Here is a 17,066-nt window from a genome sequence, read left to right as displayed (position 1 = left end):
TGGGTTGTATCAGTCATTGACACTTGTCACATTTCTTTGTATATTCGACTACATCCTTGTGCAAGCTTCGCCAATAATATCTAGTTGTTTAAATTTTGAAGGTTGTTCTTTTAGCTACAAAGTGACCTCTATAGGGTTCATCATGGTAGGACTTCAAAACATCATATGTTTCATCTTCTCTTAGACACATATGCATGACTTGATTAGGACTAATATAAAACATAAATCCAACAATCCATGAATAGTTAAAGCTCTTTTCAGCTAAGAGCTTTCTAGCCTGAGCAGAGAAGTATACTGGTATTTTTCCTATGGTGAGGTATTTAGCAATATCTACATACCAAGGATTTTGTGTGGCTAATATAAAAAGGTGCTCATCTAGAAAACTATCTTCAATGGTTTCAAGATCATCAGAGAGATGCAACTAAGAGAGAAAGTTAGCTACCACATTTACCTTACTAGGTTTATCAACTATGGTGATGTTGAATTCTTACATGAGCAATAGCCATCGATCCAATCTCCCTAAAATTGTAGGTTTGTTCACCAAACATTTGATAGTAGAATGGTCAATGTGAACAAGTATCTCATATCCAATGATGTAATTCCTAAATTTATTGAGAACATAAATGACTACAAGTAATTCCTTTTTAGTAACTATGTAATTAAATTTTGTACCTTGCAAATTCTTAATGATGAAATAAATAGCATGTTCAATAGAGTCTACTTTCTATCCCAACACAACATTGATAGCATAGTTTGAGGCATCTGTATGAATGCGAAAAGGTAAGTCCCAATTGGGTCATCTCAAAATTGGTTATTTGGTAAGAACTTCCTTAAGCTGCAGGAAGGATATTGCAAAATTAGAATCCCAAAAAAATTCAAAATCCTTTTTGAGTAGGTTGTAGATAGGTGCTGCAAGTTGACTAAATTTTTTAATGAATCTTTTATAATATCTAGCATGTCCCAAAAAACTTCGTACATCCTTCTGCTTCTTTGGTGTTGGCAAGGTACTAATAACTTCACTTTTTTCTCGACTTACTTGGATGCCCTTTGATGAAATGAAATGGCCTAGGATTATTCCTTCCTCCATCATCATAAAAAAATTCTCACTATTTAGAGATAGGTTATAGTCTTGGCATCTTCTAAGTACTATTTCTAAACATGCTTTTTCTTCTTCAAAAGTAACATCATAAATAGTGAAGTCATCCATATAGATCTCCATACAATGAGCAAAAATATCTAGAAATTTTTTTGATAAAAAATCATTGGAATGTGGTTGGGGCATTATACAAGCCAAAAGGTAATATTGAATAGGAAAACATTCCCCATGGGTAGTTAAAAAAAAAATTCTCTTGACCTTATGGGGCTATTTGTATTTGATTATAACCTGAAACCATCCAGAAAAGAAAAATACTTTTTACCAGCTAAGTTGTCAAGGGGTTGGTCTATAAATGGTAATGGAAAATGGTCCTTCTTAGTGGCTGAATTAAGCTCCCTATAGTCTACACAAACTCACCATTTTTCTCCCTTCTTGGGTACTATGACCAAGGTGAGACCCACTGACTATCAAAGATGGGGTATATAAAACCAGCATTTAATAGTTTTTGTAATTCATTCTTAACAATATCTTTTAAGATAGGATTAACTCTCCTTTGAGGCTATCTAGGTTTGAAATTAGGGCTGATATAAATCTTGTGAGTGTAGAACATAGGATCTAATCCTTTCATGTCCAAGTAATCCAAAGCAAATGCGTTTTGATTTTCCTGTAGTAACTACAACATATTTTCTTGTTGGGAGTGTGATAGGGCATTGTTTACATTCAATTCCTTACCTAGACCAATTTCCATCTTAATAACCTTATTTACCATAAATAATTGAGCAATGGGAGAAGAATCCATCTCATGAGGTAATCATGAATGGAGAAACTGTGAAGCTTTTGAATGATATAGTGAATTCAAAGTTGGCACAATAGTTTCTAGGATACATTTAGCTTGAGGACATATTGGAGATTGTGTTCCATATTCATTTGAAATAATAATGGATGAAATTATTTCATCTTCTTCTTGAGTAGATATTAATGTTTCTCTTCTTATCATCATTAACTAATGGATGGAATTGGCTTCTAGATCATCATCATCCAATTCTAGCCAAACTACTTGTTCATCTAGTAACAATGGTTGAGAAGTGGAGTATAAAGTCAAGTTCTTGGTATGAAATCCATTGGATATTGTCATCTTCTTAGATCAGAAAGCTATATAAGCATCTACAGTGGCTAACCATGGACTCCCTAAGATTAAAGGATATCCTCCCATACTAGCTTTTTGAGAGAGAACAAAAAAATCAACTGGATACTCCCAAGAATTTAGGGTGACTATAACATCTTCTATTATCCTATCTAGTTTAATGGTAGAGCTATCAACAAGTTGAAGGATAGTGAGTGTCTCTCTAAAGCCAACAATATGCAACCAAGACAATACCTCCTTTTTCATGACATTAATAGATGCTCATAGGTCAACCAAATCATTTTGAACTTGGATGACATGAATAGTAACTATTATTATAGGAATCCTATGGTTAGAGTATTTGGGCATATCTAATTTCTCTAGCATTAGGTCAAACAATTGTCCTAGGACATGAATGGTCTTTAAATATTTCCTCTTTCTTCCTAGTTGCCTACTGCAATCTTCCTTAATAGCTTTAGTATAGGTAGGGACTTCTTTAATAGCATCCAACAATGGTATTTTTACTATCATCTATTTCAATTGATTAAGTAATTCAATGACTGCATGGTTCTCCTTGGGCTACCCTTTTTCTATCAACCTATGGGGAAATGGAGGTTCTTCACCTACAAGAGAAGTATGTTGATTTGATTTCTCTATATGTTCAGTTGGAGGATCCTTAATTTCAATTATTATAGGTTTTTTGACTGTAAGAAGAGTGGTGTCTAATCTTAAGTGAATATCATTCAATTAGATGGCATAGCTTTATTGTTGAGGCTATTGTTTAGTATTATTTGGATTCAGGTTGGGTTGAACTAGTAGTTGGGTCTACTTGGAAGGAGTATTAGTGGCTATAGGAGGAGGTATTAGAGCTTTCTACTAAGTTGGTGGCAATGTGGTTGGTTGACTAGATTGGGGACACTAATTTTGAGGTTTTTACCAACCCTATTGAGCTTGCTACCAACCTTGTTGATGTTGTTGCCAACCCTATTGGGGTTGTTGCCAAATATGATTTCCACTAAAACTAGTATTTTGAAAAAATTTCCATTGATTATTATTATGATAACTTTGAAGAGGATCTTGTGGCATACCTTATCTTTGAGCCCATGGCCTTCTTTGAGCAACATACAGTACCTCTCCATTTTTTGTTAATGGCTTTGAACTTGGTTGGGATTGGTTATGTCTCCATATTTGCAATAGACTTACATCTACAATGCTTTTTCTTTTCTCTACAATGTGGACATAATTTAGTCATCATGGCATTAGCTTCATCTTTCTTTCTTTAGGCTTGCATGGTGTCTAGCTAAGTATCTACATCATTAATAATGTCTTTCTTGAAGTTTGATAACAAATTAGATAATTCCATCTTGGACACTCCTGAAATACCATTGGACTAATGTGGTAGCTCTCTAAGTCCCCTACCTTTCTTCATAGTAGCTCTAGAATAGTTCAGGCATATGCTCTATATCTCAGTCCAAGTCTTTTGAGTAATGTATCCTCCTGCCATAAGTTCTAGAGCTTCAATGCTTCCTTCATTTATACCTCTCAAAAAAAGATGTTTCTTTGACTCTTCATTCAATTGATGTTGTGTAATATGTTGTAGGTTGAACATGAACTAGGAAACATAGTGTTCCAATCTTTCATCATCCTTTTGGGAGATTTTGAAAATGTCATACCCCTTTAAATCTTGACCCCTACAATATTCTTTACACTTTTTGAGAAATAGATTGCTCATTGAAGGCCAATCTGCTATAGCATTAGCACCCAACTCCATGAACCATCTTAGAGAAACATCATTGAGAGTACAAGGAAACAACTTCAATTTATGGGCATTAATTGTATAGTCATACTTCTACATAATATGTCAAACTCAAAGAGAAAGGTTTCAGGGTCTTCAATGATCAAACCATAAAACTTGGGAAGTGTAGCAATAGATATATTTTTCAAATTTTGGTTGCCTTGCTGAGGAGGGATAGGAAAGGGAAATGTTGGTTGAGGTTGAGCCATTCTTAGGGAAGGTACTACTAAAGCTGCTTGATATATGACAAGAGCAAGTGGATTATCTTGGTATTCAGGTTAAGAAAAAGCTCATTTAGATGCAAGGATTCATCAGAGGATGAGGGTATATGTTCTTGACTAATAGAAAATGGATTTTCAAAAGGTTCTTCTTCATTCTCATTGTGTGGTTCTTCAGGTTCAGGATTAAAAATGTCTTCCTAAATATTACAAGGAAGAAACATCCCAATGGGATCTCTTCTTTTATGCATGCAAAATAATGCAAAATCTCATCTAAAATAATGACTTCAAGGTTGAATTAGATTCACACCTTCTCGGCCATGGTGCCAAAAAATGGTCGGTCAGCTAAATACCTCATTAATAAAGGATTAGACATCCTTCTACATTGACTCCACGACTATATAGAATCATGTATTTTCTTAAGGATAACATACTAACTTCATTTTATTTGTCAATTGGGGAGTGTAAGCTTGAGAAGGTGGCAAAAAATTATATGCTCTAATTCCTTTTTAAGTCATTACAACTTACAATAGGAAAGAAATGCTAAAGGAAACTAAGCTAGGAATTGAAATAACATCTGCCTTAAAGTATAAATTAATGTTGTAAATAGTGAATCCATTTAAACACCTATGTTGTAGGAATAGTTCAACAATTTCGTTATTAATGGTTACAAGAACAATAGAAGTCTACTTTGAAAGGAAACAAACTATAATGCCCCACCAAGGGATCCAAAAGAATTTACCTAAAGTTTTTACTAAGTTTACCAAACAATTTTTTTTAAAGAAATAATAACATACACATCAATCTTAAAGTAGTAGAAGCAATAACATACAATCTTACATAAGCAAACATAATAGATTACATTCCTTAAGGATCCCAAAACATTAAATAACATTTAAATTTAATTAATATTAAGTCTAACAATTACCACATCCACATGAAAGAATAATTAGAAGTCCAAAGTCCATTTAAATAATATACATTTTTTCTAAATACCACTTGGAAATAAAATTTAGAATGCTCAATCATCCACTGTACATGTCATAGGGTATGAGAGGCTAAAAGAATATATTATAAAAATATATTACATCACCCTTCTTGGATCCATGGAACAAAGTACAATACAATAAGTGAAACCATCCATCATAAAGATATAACCATCCATCATAATACACAAGAATAGAATGAAAGGAAATGCAAACAAGAAAACTCCAGCCATAGTATCAACAAATAGATCTCAATGGTAAGAGTAAAAAAAGAACTACTGGTCACCTAACTATGTGGTAACCCAAGAAGGCCCACTCCCACCATGCTAAGGAGATAGTCTCAAGTCCTAAATATGATATCAATCCAAATATCAAAAACACTCTCCAAGTCCAAGAAACCCTAAAAATAATCTAACTCAAAGGTTCCAAGACAAATCAACATCTAGACCCAGAGGCACACAAAGACATGTAGGGAATCTACTATGTAAGTGGGAAAGCTTCATCACACAAATCAATGCTAGAGTTACCTTGGTAGTCTCTCAAGATCCCAGCCCCCTAGTGACCCTATGCGGCACTAGTATCCTCTCATACTAACAAGGCATACTAACAAGGCATGGTCACAACCAAGTGTTCTCTCTACTCCCATCCTAGTCTATACTAGCACATGATGCATGGGCAAGAACATGCAAAGACTCTTATTATTATCATTTTACTTTCATTTAGTATAGTGTTTTCACTTTACTGAACAACTTACAATGGGTTACCCTAGTAGTTGTTGGTGTTTGAAAATGTTACCCATTTCCAATTACCCTGATGAGAACAAGATGCATCTAGGGGCAACTAACTCCCATTATCAACACATCCATTCAGACACCAGGCCAACTATAAGGCCGCACTCCTTCTGCACTTCAGGCTCTGCAAAACCTAGGCGGGTGAACCTATAGATTCCTTATATGGTACCAGTTATCAAAGCATACACTGAATCTAATACAAAGCAGATAGAAACCCTTATTTCTCCTAATAACTTATGAAATAACATATATCTGCAGTAGCTAGATGCAAAACAATGAAATTCATAGGCTAAGTGAGGGCATTCTGTTTATAGCTCTTCAACATGAAAGGGAAATTCATTTGATTAAAGATGTTGATTCAACAAAACCTCAAAAATGCAACAGTATAACTAGTGATCCTATAACAGATTAGTGCCTAATCCATTGGGCAATTCCATGAATTCAAAACATACATCTGTGACATCAGGGCGTATCTCATATACCCAAACATCAGATCTATCCAACCCCCTTGTGATTCAGACATCAGTGTTCATTCAGGTCTCATTCTCACAAAATATCCTTCTCAAACAACCAATAACCTTGTTTAAACATATTGAGCATTTACTTAGCCCTTTGGTCCAACAGAAAAATACATCAAACATAAAAATTGAAAGGGATGCAAATAGGTCTCAAATCTTTGTTTCAAAACCACATAAGATTTATAGAATGCTGAGACAAGAGACAAGAACCAGAACAAAACTAGTGAAAATATTGCTCATATGTATTCATTTCGTTGAAACTATACATTCAGATGCATAAGATTAAAACATGGAACAACCTAATATCTCAGAACTATCTATATTATCTCTACAATGCTATTCACATGAGAGTTTTGCTGAAGAAAATGGTGTCACAATCATGGAAACATGTCAAAATACTAGAACCAATGGTCTCATAATGCAAAAACTGGAATCCCTAATGGTATCATAGCAATGAACTTTTTCTTCCCAAAAACTGGAACCCTCACAATGACAGAAAGAAAGAAAGATATAGAAGAGAAAGAATTCCCAGATCTATTCTGAAGATGACAAGTGTCCACTTGAAATTCAATCCTGTGCAAGTGAGTAACCTCTTTCTTCTTTCATCCCTTCTGATCTGATTTTGTTTCATCATTAATCTATAACAAACTCCTTGCCTAATGATGAAAACCCTTTACCTGCCAAAATTGTTAGAGTAAATAATTAATATTTAATTATTTATTCTATTGCTTAAGTTTACTTAGGTCATGCATTTATTTAATATTTTATATTTAATGCATGTAGTGGTTAGTTGTTGACAACTCGGGAGTTTTCTCCTTTTTTAGCATATTCCACTTTTTGTGGATATGTGCTGAGTTGTCATTTTTGTCCTCTACCTCCTTCCAGCTTGTTCTACAAGCTTCCTGGAGCTCTTTATATTCGGGCTCTCTCTCATTGTAAAATATAGATCATCATATCATTTCTTATTGTAAATAAATTTCTTCTTGTGTTTGCATTATGATGGCTCTCATGTCTGTTTAGGGTTTTTCCCATGCTCCATGCTTTTCCCCTTCTTGGCTTCTCTTTGACAGGTTCGCATGCAGGTGATCTTGGCGTCTTCGGAGTTGGCTTTCCTCAACTCCAACATGGTATCAGAGCCTTCCTGCTGCTGCTTCGTTGAAGAAATTTTGAAGCCGTGATTTGAAGTCACAAACCCTAGTTTGTTTGTGCATTTTTTCTTCAAATCAGGGGATCAGCAATTTTCAGAGCACTTTCAGCCCAAACGGACATCACCATTGGATCCGGAAGGCTGTTTGCAGTCAGGATTCATATAAAGCTTTTCGTTTTTGGAGACAGGGCATTTTTGGCGATTTTTTGAAGAGTCCAGGTCGCTGCCGTACGGATCGTACGGACGCAGAGCATAAATTTTTTTTTAAAAAAAAGTGTTTTCGGTAGCGCCGCCGCCGCGCCACCGCAGGGCCACCGCCGCGCCACCCGCGCGCCGCCCGCGAACCACCGCGGCCCGACCGCCTCCTGGCCGCCGCCCTCCACCGGCGGCGCCTCTCCAGCCAGCCGCCCTCTGCCGGCGGCTCCTCCCGCCTCCGCCGCCCCTGCGGCCATCTCCGCCGGTTCCGCCGCCCGCCAGCTGTACTGCAAGTCAGCGGAAGGTATCAAATTCGCGTGTGACACGTGGCAGGTGTGCTACGTGGCACATTGCCACGTGGCCCCTGCCACGTCATGATCCGTACCTGCCACGTTAGCTGCCACGTGGCCATGCCACGTGGCTCTCTTTTTTCTGCGACGGCTAACGGGCCATCAATTTTAAGCTCGGGTTATGCTGATGTCAGCATGACGTCATCCCTATGTCATCAACCTTGCTTGCACTCTCCTTCAAGTTCTCTTTTGGACCTACTTGTGGTTTTTTGGCCATAACTCTTGCATACAGAGGTATTTTTCCGATCCGAAAGAAGCACCGGAAAGCTGGTTCCGAGACAAAGATTTTGGTGCAGGTATTTTTAGGTTTTGATGCATTTTTATTGCTTTTTTTTTCAGTTAAAGTCTGAAGTCTTGTTTTTGACTCCGACATGCATTTCTTTTGCGTCCCATGTCTGTTTTTGGAAAACTTTATATTTTTGGAAAGCTGGTTTTCTCATCTTTTCAAAACTGTCATCTTTTTTCCTCACTTTTGGCCTCTTCTCTTTCTATCATAGTTTTGGCATTTTTGCTCTATGGTTGATATTTTGAGTGTTTTAGGCCCGAGGATCATTTTCCTGGCATGGTTTGCTTTCTTTTTGGCTGTACTTTCTCTTGGTTCAGCTCTTTTTCAGTTTTGATCATTGTAGCTATCTTTTTGAAGCATTTTTCATTTTCGCACTGAGATAAATTGTCACTTTTACATTCTGGGAGTCATGAACGTTGTTTTGAGTCAGGTGTACTTGCACTATTTCATAAAGCACCATGGGGGGGATTATTTGTTTGCTATTTTAGGCATTCTCCCTTTGTCAAGTGAGTGTCCCTTCCACGACATTAGCCCATGCAGAGTCAGTTAGACCGTGTCTTTATCGGTGTCTGTACTTCTTTTCCTCTCTCCTCGTTCTTGGTTCGTTTGCAGAAGATTTTGGCTCACCTTCTCAGTTGCCTGTCATCACACCCCGTCTGCATTAAGGGGGGATTATGCTATGTTCTAATGCATCCGTGGTTCGATGGTTCGATAGTATGAACTATGTATTCAGTGGTTGATCCTACATACAAGGCGATTGCAGTGGCTGGCTACCTATGCATTTCGGTGAGATGGATCATCTACCATATAGACATGCTCGGCTCGTGCCTTCTTCTTCCATGGAGGTTTCTTCAGATCAGCAGTTTGACAGATTTGCGACTTCTTCATGCTTCAGTGATGCTGCTTCTTCATGATCACTCATTGTTCCTGTTTTAGGGGACATTTTCCCTAGTTGGAGACTTCTTCAGCTCTTCACTGGGTTCTTACCTCTTTTTAGGGGAGGGTTTTTCCCATGTGGTTTTCTCTCTTTCCCTGCTTACAGAGGTTTCATCTTCTTGCATTGTACTTGGGTACCTAAAATGGCCTCGTTGCCGGGACCCATTATGCATTCATCTTAGCTTTGTGAGCTTAAGGCATTTCCCTAAGTTGCACTTAAGGGGGGGTGTTAGAGTAAATAATTAATATTTAATTATTTATTCTATTGCTTAAGTTTACTTAGGTCATGCATTTATTTAATATTTTATATTTAATGCATGTAGTGGTTAGTTGTTGACAACTCGGGAGTTTTCTCCTTTTTTAGCATATTCCACTTTTTGTGGATATGTGCTGAGTTGTCATTTTTGTCCTCTACCTCCTTCCAGCTTGTTCTACAAGCTTCCTGGAGCTCTTTATATTCGGGCTCTCTCTCATTGTAAAATATAGATCATCATATCATTTCTTATTGTAAATACATTTCTTCTTGTGTTTGCATTATGATGGCTCTCATGTCCGTTTAGGGTTTTTCCCATGCTCCATGCTTTTCCCCTTCTTGGCTTCTCTTTGACAGGTTCGCATGCCGGTGATCTTGGCGTCTTCGGAGTTGGCTTTCCTCAACTCCAACAAAAATATCTGATAGAAAACCTTATGTAGCTCAAACTGACTGATAACTGTGCAAAAATTGCCATTTTCTGATGGCGAGTTAGCGACCTGCTAGGAAAACTTTGAAATCTAGCGAGGGGTGGATGAGCTTGTGGGTCCCGCATGTAGGAGAAACAATGAATCAGATCGCGCCAAGTGGTAGTAAATAGGAGGTGGTGTGGCGAATTTAGATCATTGAATGAAATTGTGACACGTGGCACATCCAGCGGTCCTCGCTTACTCGCCAAGCGGAAGATGCATGAAAATCAACATAGCGAGTTAGCGAGAAGACGACATGTGGCAGATGGTGCAAATTAGGCAGGCCAATCAGCAAGTGACACGTGGCACTAGTCAAACTAGGGTTGAACATGGATTAAAAGGGTCAGGGAAATATTGAAGAGTTAAAAATAATAATATTTTATTATTATTCTCGTTGAAAATGCCCACGTCAAGTTTTAAAATCAAATGGGACATTTTCTCAGGTTTATACTTTAGAATTTTTCAAATTTTATAAAAAATCAAATGGCAAACTTGATTTTTCTAGCAGCGGAGTCATTTTCAAAATGAGTTTTAGGAGGTTTCTAGGAGGCCAGATAGGCAATGTTATATATCGCCGAAATCGAGAGAAGATGAACTTTCTGATTCTGGAGTCGGTTTTTGCACAGGTATCAGTTAGTTTGAGCTACACAAGGTTTTCTATCAGATATTTTGGTAGGTAAAGGGTTTTCATCATCAGGCAAGGAGTTTGTTACAGATTAATGATGAAACAAAATCAGATCAGAAGGGATGAAAGAAGAAAGAGGTTACTCACTTCTACAGGATTGAATTTCAAGTGGACACTTGTCATCTTCAGAATAGATCCGAGAATTCTTTCTCTTCTATATCTTTCTTTCTTTCTATCATTGTGAGGGTTCCAATTTTTGGGAAGAAAAAGTTCATTGCTGTGATACCATTAGGGATTCCAGTTTTTGCACTATGAGACCATTGGTTCTAGTATTTTGACATGTTTCCATGATTGTGACACCATTTTCTTTAGCAAAAATCTCATGTGAACAGCATTGTAGAGATAATATAGATAGTTCTGAGATATTAGGTTGTTTCATGTTTTAATCTTATGCATTTGAATGTATAGTTTCAAGGAAATGAATACATATGAGCAATATTTTCACTAGTTTTGTTCTGGTTCTTGTCTCCTGTCTCAGCATTCTATAAATCTTATGTGGTTTTGAAACAAATATTTGAGACCCATTTGCATCCCTTTTAGTTTGTATGTTTGATGTATTTTGCTATTGGACCAAAGGGCCAAGTAAATGCTCAATATGTTTAAACAAGGTTACTGGTTGTTTGAGAAGGATATTTTGTGAGAATGAGACTTGAATGAACATTGATGTTTGAATCACAAGGGGGTTGGATAGATCTGATGTCTGGGTATATGAGATACACCCTGATGTCACAGATGTATGTTTTGAATTCATGGAATTGCCCAATGGATTAGGCACTGATCAGTTATAGGATCACTAGTTATACTGTTGCATTTTTGAGGTTTAGTTGAATCAACATCTTTAATCAAATGAATTTCCCTTTCATGTTGAAGAGCTATAAACAGAATGCCCTCACTCAGCCTATGAATTTCATTGTTTTGCATCTAGCTACTCCAGAGATATGTTATTTCATAATTTATTAGGAGAAATAAGGGTTTCTATCTGCTTTGTATTAGATTCAGTGTATGCTTTGATAACTAGTACCATATAAGGAATCTATAGGTTCACCCGCCTAGGTTTTGCAGAGCCTGAAGTACAGAAGGAGTACGGCCTTATAGTTGGCCTAGTGTTTGAATGGATGTGTTGATAATGGGAGTTAGCTGCCCCTAGATGCATCTTGTTCTCATCAGGGTAATTGGAAATGGGTAACGTTTTCAAACACCAACAGTAGCCACTTAGGGCCTCAGCCTCCGTTGCAAGCCACTTCCCAACATTACATATAGATAACCTTCCCTAAGCTCATAAGAGCACAAATCAAATAATCATAATATTTTACCTTAGTCCTATACAATGACTAGAACGCATCAAAAGATAAATCACAATAACCCATCAATTCTCTATAAGCAACTAGAAAGTATCCCAAAAATACTGATCAAAGACTCAAAATCATTAAGTCAAGTAGGTCATAACTCTCATCCCATTATCCCATAATAACATTGAAAACAATAACTGACAATATAAATAGACTCATCAAAGAGCATACCAAAACATTACCATGGTTGAGTTTAAAAGATCAAGATCAGTTCAGCATAATACTACAATCACAGAACTATCAAGCCTCTAGTAGACATCCTAAAATTTATCAACACTCTAGTCAACCCAAACCCAAAACATAGACAACATACAGATAATAGTGTAGGTTTCATAGTTTGGTTTGATTTTGAAAACATAATGTTGAGCTAAATGTAAGGTTTCATTTTTTGTTTCAATGTATTTTTCAAGTAAATGAGATTCTCAATTTACCCTACAAATTATCCCATTCATTTATTCAAATCAAATATAGAATTACCCCCATTATTTAAAGTCAATTTCCTAAAAATAATCTAAGGGTAATTATTTATTTATTTAAATTATTAAAATAATTCTCATTGATTTCTAAATAAAATAATTTTTAAAAAATCAAAATTATTGATAATTAAGTAAATCCACAACCCTATTAACTAATTTCCATTATTAAATAATTTAATTAAGTTATATTTATATACATATATAAAATAAATATATTTTAGTTAATTATTAAAATTAAAATAGTTAATAAATTTTTATAATAAATAGTATTTAAAATTAATAACAAATAACAATTAAAACTTTAAATAAAATTAAAATTAACAAATTTTATAAAACTTGAGCATTTATTTTAACAAGGCTTGCCAACCTTCCAAACATGGCACTCTGCTATTGCAGGGCCTATGGCAACAGTGGCACTTTGTACCACTGTTGTATCACTGTTGTCAGAGTACCTGCGATAGGTGTCTATGACTGCCTGCAATAAAGAAAGGGGGGTGTGGGTTTTCCCCACCCCTTCCCATATTTATTTTTTAAAATTTTATTAAATATCTTTTTAAAATAAATTTTTCATTAATTTGTTTTAAATAAAAAAATTATGAATATAAAATTTTAAAGAAAACAAATACCCTTCTCCATTAAATTTTTTTTTTTTTAATAACAGTTCTAGCATTAATCTGATAGGAAAAATACGACCAACCAGTTAGATTTTCTCTTTAGATTTTCCTTTTTAAATATCAAAACCCTTCCCGGTCTACTATCTAATTTGCAAAATTACTAGATAAGGATTCTAAGATATTTCAATCTCTACATATATAGAAGAATTAACATGCATACCAAAAATTCAGAATATTGAATTACTCATCATAAGGAATTATTCAGATAACCATTTCACAGACATGAAGAAGATAGGAAAAGAAATAGTGTAATTAACTATGTGAATTAATCACAATAATCTACCTGATTCTGATGCTAACAATGCAACACCCAAAAAGATTTGTGAGAGAAATTTCTCCTCTCAAAACCTTCCTCTCTTCCAAATATTCCTTATTCCAAAAATTCGTTATCCTTCAAAAATGAACTCTCAATTGTGATATAGAGTTCTCTCCTAAAATCGGGGAACTAATTGTGCGATCACCTAAGAGGACTCCTTCCTAACCAGACTTTAACTCTTTTTTATCTTTTCTTTATCTTTTTCATGCACGTTTATTGAAATATAAAATATCTTAATTAAATTCACTTGACTTCTCCTTTTAATTAGTTTATTAAATTTTATTCTCACACACACTTTATGCAATCTTAAAACTTTTAATAAATTAATATATTTTTCGCTTTTTAATTTATTTTTCAAACATTAATTGATAAAATATTTATTAACATAAATAATAATAGTACTTAGCATTTATTTAAAAATGAACTCTAAATATATTATTATTAAATTAAATAAATATTATCACATTCTAAAATTAAACTTATAACTTTTATCTTTAAATTTATTTATTTTAATTTAATTAATTCTCCAAATTAATCAAATATAATTAAATATTAAAATATCACAACACTTTTCCATTAAATTAAATCATTAATTTAATCATTTAATTTGGACTTAATTAATAGAAAAATCACCAAAGACTTAAAGAATGAAATATGAAAACTCATCATAAAAAAACACATACAATATCAAACTGAAGGGTTATAATCATGAATTTATGTCATATGACACATTCAGAAGGTAATGAACACAAATACTTGTCCTAATTTTCTAGGACAAATGGGTTCAAAGGTTAGGATTTGGACTTAAGAATTTATCTCCCCTCTCTTACCATTGAGATAATGCAATAGGGTACGTTCAGCCTAGCAATTTAGGGAAGTTGATACCTAGTACCTATAATCTACATAAAATCCATGCATGTACAAACACATATATACTAAGCTAAATAGGCAATGGTAGGAAGTGGTGCATCATGTAGATCCCTACTAGCATGTGACTATGACTCCCTTAACCACATCAAAAATGTCATACATAAAGAAAATATACATGCACACCATACACATGTAGTATTGGGTAAGTATCCATTAAAAAACATGTATAATAATTCATCTAATTGATCATCATCAATACTGAAATAACTGTAATAATCATCATGCATACATGAAGTATAGACTAACAACTAGTTCATCATAAAATCAACTAAATATGAAACAATATCTGATAATCTGAAGGATAATGCTACTAATCATCAAGCATAAAACTGGCCTAAAAGAGTTTGGCAATAATAACAAGATGTAAACTAGGGGTAGGCACTACACAAACTAAGAAAGAAAATCTATTTTAACAAAGCAGTTCACTCACCAAGTGGCCCCCCTTGGATGAGTGAATAGAAAATAATTAAGTCTGAAGATGGAAACTTGAACTCTATATTATATTCATTCATAATAAGGAATTACATTTGAAAAGAAGATTCTACTCTATTTCCTTCTGGTCAAAACTAGGAAAAGATCAAAATCAATAATAAATCATCAATCCCCTTTTCAAAGTTACAGTGGGAATTATTTAAAGGAAAACTTTAACAACTTCCTACTCCTATGATCACTCCATCAATGAGGATCAATTAAAAATTATAAAGTTTACTACAAAAATACTATTAACTACCTCTTAACTCTCCTATGAATATAGTAGGTTGATGAAGCTATCTTCATGCGCCGCCATAACAAAACTTGCACCATGATCTACCTACATGGTGGTTCTTTGATCATCTAGTTAGCTTTGACTCAACATTGAAATTTTGTCTTCAATATCCATGGCAACAACATCTACAAAGCATTAAATGCAATAGCTTCCACATACATGCATTCATTTCATCATTAATGTTAGAAATGGTATAATGTTCAAATTATCACTCTTGCAAATCCTATGGCTACAAGAAGGAACCTACCCAAACATAGGATGGATGAGAAAATATTTATCAGCATGTAATATCCTTCATTAAACCATAAAAACCCATAGATTCAAGCAAACAAAGAATAACTAATCAATCTATACTTCAATCTACATGTCTTAACATATAGATAGTATATTCATAAAACATAAGTTCTTTTGCTTAAACCATAGAGTCTTAAACTATTTCTTGCAAGATAACTACTAAAAACAAGATAAAAAGTAATCAAAATAATAGCCTTTTATAGGCTCATCACCCAATAATTCACTAAAAGTTTCTAATGAAGTTAAAGAATGGGTTGAACTAATGCACCTCCAATCAAAGAGATCCAAGGGGAGAGATGATACACAAGATATTAAACTTTTCATAGATATTATGATTTCCCTTTCACATAAGGATAGTAGAAATGTAGATGTTATTGTTCTATTAATGCTAGCAGACATAGTTTAGCTATCTACTATTCATAATTTAGCAATAGAGTCAAGAGCACTAAAAATCCTCAAGAAATAAAGAGGTAGTGATATGGGTGAAACTACTAAACATATAGTGAGTGAAATTGTTATCATTAAGTGATGCAAAGATTCAAGAGCATGTAGTGACTACCCATCTAAGTTTATTTATTCAAAGTAGTAAAAAATGGTTGATTGTTCAAGAAGGATCCATTAGTTATGTAATAGAAGTCTTAAAGCATGGTAGCATGGAAGAAAGATAAAATGCTATTGTAACTCTTTTTAGCCTATCTGTCATGGACAAGAACAAGATTATATTGAAGCCTCTTGAGCCATCCCTTCTTTGGTTGATTTACTACATCATGGAACACCAAGAGGGAACAAATAATTTTCTATTGCACTTTTTAATTTGACAATTTATCAAGGAAACAAACCTAGGGTTGTTCGAACTAGATTTGTCCCTTCTCTAAAAGCATTTCTTGTTGACCAAAGCATTGGAATGGTGGATGAGGCTCTTTCTATTCTCACAATGCTTGCTACTCATCAAGAACGTAGGATTATTATTACAAGGAAAATGTTGTATTTATTATTGTTGATTTGGTTTATTTAGCCTTGGCTTGCAAGAATGTTGTTATTTTTCTTACCTTGGCTATAAATGAATCCTTACATTTATAGATAACATTGTAGGTTGGTGTATACAAAGACTTAGTTGAAATTTCTTAAAATAGCACTGCTAGAGCTTGATGAAAGGCAACCACTCTTCTATATCTCATGAGTAAACAATAACATGTTCCATAAGTTTGACTTTATGTCATTTTTTTCTCATTATACACCCAATAGATGAACTCATATTGGATGTAAAAACCTCATACTCCATTTGTAATTCGGTATCATTTGGTACTAAAAAATGAGAAAAGACTATTTTATCATTTGGAAGTTATTTAGGCTAAATGTGCAAACCCAATACAATTTTACTATTTAGACTATTTACCATTGTGAGCTTACCAATA

The 17,066-nt window shown here is 34.6% G+C and overlaps 1 pseudogene; it reads left to right on the top strand.

The window, feature by feature from the left end:
• Nucleotides 1-16,854, top strand: part of LOC149538480 (uncharacterized) — a 156,667-nt pseudogene extending 139,813 nt beyond the window's left edge.
• Nucleotides 16,855-17,066: the final 212 nt, after the last annotated feature.

This window comes from Cupressus sempervirens, chromosome 9 (assembly GCF_028749045.1).
Source record: "Cupressus sempervirens isolate cs-2001-9-10 chromosome 9, ASM2874904v1, whole genome shotgun sequence".
Classification (NCBI taxonomy): Eukaryota; Viridiplantae; Streptophyta; class Pinopsida; order Cupressales; family Cupressaceae; genus Cupressus; species Cupressus sempervirens.
Note: the sequence above shows the minus strand (reverse complement) of the source record. Positions and strands in the feature narration are given on the sequence as shown.